Below are 3085 nucleotides of genomic sequence, written 5' to 3'. Positions count from 1 at the left end.
AACATAAAACAGGAATTTAGAGGTGACCACCAGAGACATTTTTTCCTTCCCCTTCAGGAAATTCCTGGCCGCAGAGCACTGATCACCCTTGGCCCCTGGTCTTGCTTGGGCCCAGGAACACGCCAGGGCTTTGCCCTCCCTTGAACACAGGCATCGCAGGGCAGGCCCTGTGTGTGGGGGGGTGAGGGGGCATGCTCTGAGGGGCATGGGAGTGGAGGTGTGGATGCCGGTCACTGGTCTCTGGGAGGGGACGGGAGAACCAGAGCCAGGTCCTGGGGGCAGTGTGGGAGGAAGGGCCTGCTGGGAGACAGAGAGCGCATCCTTAGGAGGGAGGGGCGGGAGAGGCAGGGAGTTCCTCCAGGGCGAGGTGGGCCTTGGGGACCACCCAGAGCAGGCTCCCTGCTGTGCTGGGGGACCCTGTGTGTCCTCAGGTGCTGATCTGTGTGTGAGGCGGGGGAGCACAGACCCTCCAGGCCCGCCCTGCCTCAGGCTGCATAATGACCTCCTCACGCTGACGGTGTGAGGGCCAAGGACAGAGACCGTGTGCCAGGGGTGCCCTGCCCGCCTCTCCTTAAGGATTCGCTGCTCCAGAAAATGGAGGCCAGCATCTCCCAAAGTCCTCAGAGAGACCAAGATTGCTTCCTGGCTCAAGGAGACGAATGCCCCTCCCGTTGCCCGGCTCTGTTCTCCTGCCACCACAGGATGGAGCCCGTGGAGGCTGTTGGCTTTGCCATCTCCTCCTGGGCAGGCTGCGCCACACCGGGCCTGTCCTCCTCTCCCTGATGACCTGTTCCCTCTGCCCAAAACACCCAGCCTTCCAGGCTCCCCGCTCATCCCTCCAGGCCCAACAGACAGATTCAAGTCTCCTCATCTGGGCTCCCTCAGCACCCCAGACTCCCTCGATTACTCACGGGCACTCGCCTGGTTGTTTCCCCACCACGGGAACCTTCCTGAGGGCAGGGGCTGGGCCCCACCAACCTCTGTGTCCACCGGCCCGAGGCCCAGTAGGCACTCAAATGTTTGCTGAACAAATTAATTAGTTTCCATTTAGCGAGCTCATTAGGGCTCCATCTTCCTCCTAATGGGAGGCAGGGAGGTCCCTTTTTTCCTGTAACAATCCCCCTTTGTGGGAAGATGGCAGAGCCGTAGCCTCTGCAGGCAGGGGGCAAGCAAACTAAATTCCTAAACTCCTGCAGCACACGGTTGCATCTTTTTTTTTTAAAGATTTTTTTTCCTTTTTCTCCCCAAAGCCCCCGGGTGCATAGTTGTATATTCTTTGTTGTGGGTCCTACTTGTGGCATGTGGGACGCTGCCTCACCGTGGTTTGATGAGTGGTGTCATGTCCGTGCCCAGGATTCGAACCAAGGAAACACTGGGCCGCCTGCAGCAGAGCGCGTGAACTTAACCACTCGGCCACGGGGCCAGCCCCCACGGGTGCATCTTAAAGAAATAAAACATGCATGTTCGGTGAGGTACACTTAAACAAGACACGTGTATATTATAAGCTTCACATTGAAGACATGTTATTACACAGTTTATCGCACAGAACTAGATCTTTACAGGATACTTTTTTAGCAGTAGGTGGCTGGGACGAGGCTCCTGGCAGTGACATGACAGCCCCGAGGAGCAGGGAGGAGAGGCTGGGGGCTGCTGTGCCCAGCGGGTGCTGGCGTGCAGGGCGCTCCTCCGTCTCAGGCTCTAGGCTGGGCCAGCTCCCTCTGGACAACTTGCCCCACTTGGTCTTTGCTGGTAACTGATTCTGGAAAGGTGAAGCGATGGACATGGCAGTTTGCTGGACGGCCGCCTGACCCAGCCAGGACCCTTCATAGGAAACCATGGCTGACTCCAAACGCCAGCCGCCCTGTCTGCCAGCTTTCTGCATGCACCGTCCCCAGAGTCTGTGAGAGCAAACGGTAAGCCTGGCCATCTGTCCCAGCTGGGCCCTTGGTCAAGTGACATTAACCACTTCGGAGAGAGTGAGCGTCTTGGAGAGCAGCCAGAGCTTGGTGTTCAAAATCCTCAAAGGGAATCTTGGGGTCCTGGGAGAGCAGTCGATGCAGAGCGTCTGCCAAGGGCTGCCCCTGGGACTGCGCGGCCCCTGCTGGGGGTGGGCTCGAGGTCCCTCTGCTCACGCGCCGCCCCAGGAGGGGGCGCAGCTGGGCTGGAACTGGCCCAGCCTTCCCGAGGAGCCAGCGCCTTCCACCGTGCCCGGCAAGGGCTGCTGCGCCCCTCTCCCCGCAGAGCCGCCTTTCTTTCTGTGGGCGCCCCTTGTTCGGGGCCTGCCTGAGAGGCCCTCGGCTCCCTGGCGCTCAAGGACAGAGCTGCTGAAGTGGTCAGGGCATTGTGGTCGATAATGAAGCCAAGAGAGGAGGGAAAGCAAGGAAGAAAACCACAGAAGCCCAACAGCCCTGTGGCTCTGAGCGACGGGGCCGGGGAGTGGCTGGAGGTTGTGTTCTGAGACAAAATGCTGAGGGCGGGACATTGTGTGGCAGGGAGCTTTTTTTCCCTTCAAAGAAATCCAGTTCATTTCTTTCCTCCATTAATTGGCAGCAGATGAAAAAAAAAAAAAAGCCAAAACAAAAACCAAACCAACGCCAGTAACCTGAATGTGAGCCTTTCTGAAAGGGAAAAGCTGTTCCAATTGTTAGATGTCCAAGAAAACATGAATACATGCCGACACAGGAAATGGTCACAATTAGAGGAAGACGAGGGAGAGGTTCATAAAATTAAGGAAAAAAATTCCTTTCAGCAGCTCCCATCCTGTAGGCTGGCTCCTCTGCCGGCCTCAGGCCCCAGGGCAGCTGGGGGCCGGGCCTCTCAGGGGAGCTTCGGGGAGACGCAGGAGGGCCCGGGCGTCCCCTCACAGAGCACAGGCCTCGGCTCCTCCTGGGACCACAGGCGCAGCCTTTTCTGAGGAGAGACCTGCTCGGAAGACTGTCTACTGGGGGGGGGGGGTCTCGTCTTGCCCACCCTGCAGCCTCGGGAGGCGCCCCAGGGAGCTGGGCTTGATGGTGGGAGAGGGGCTGGTGCAGCCTCACCCCCTGCCTGCTCAGGGGGCTGTCGCCAGGTCCCCGCCTCTGACGGC

Source organism: Equus asinus, chromosome 10 (assembly GCF_041296235.1).
Source record: "Equus asinus isolate D_3611 breed Donkey chromosome 10, EquAss-T2T_v2, whole genome shotgun sequence".
Taxonomy (NCBI): Eukaryota; Metazoa; Chordata; class Mammalia; order Perissodactyla; family Equidae; genus Equus; species Equus asinus.
The sequence above is the reverse complement of the archived record's forward strand: the minus strand, read 5'-3'. Positions refer to the sequence as shown.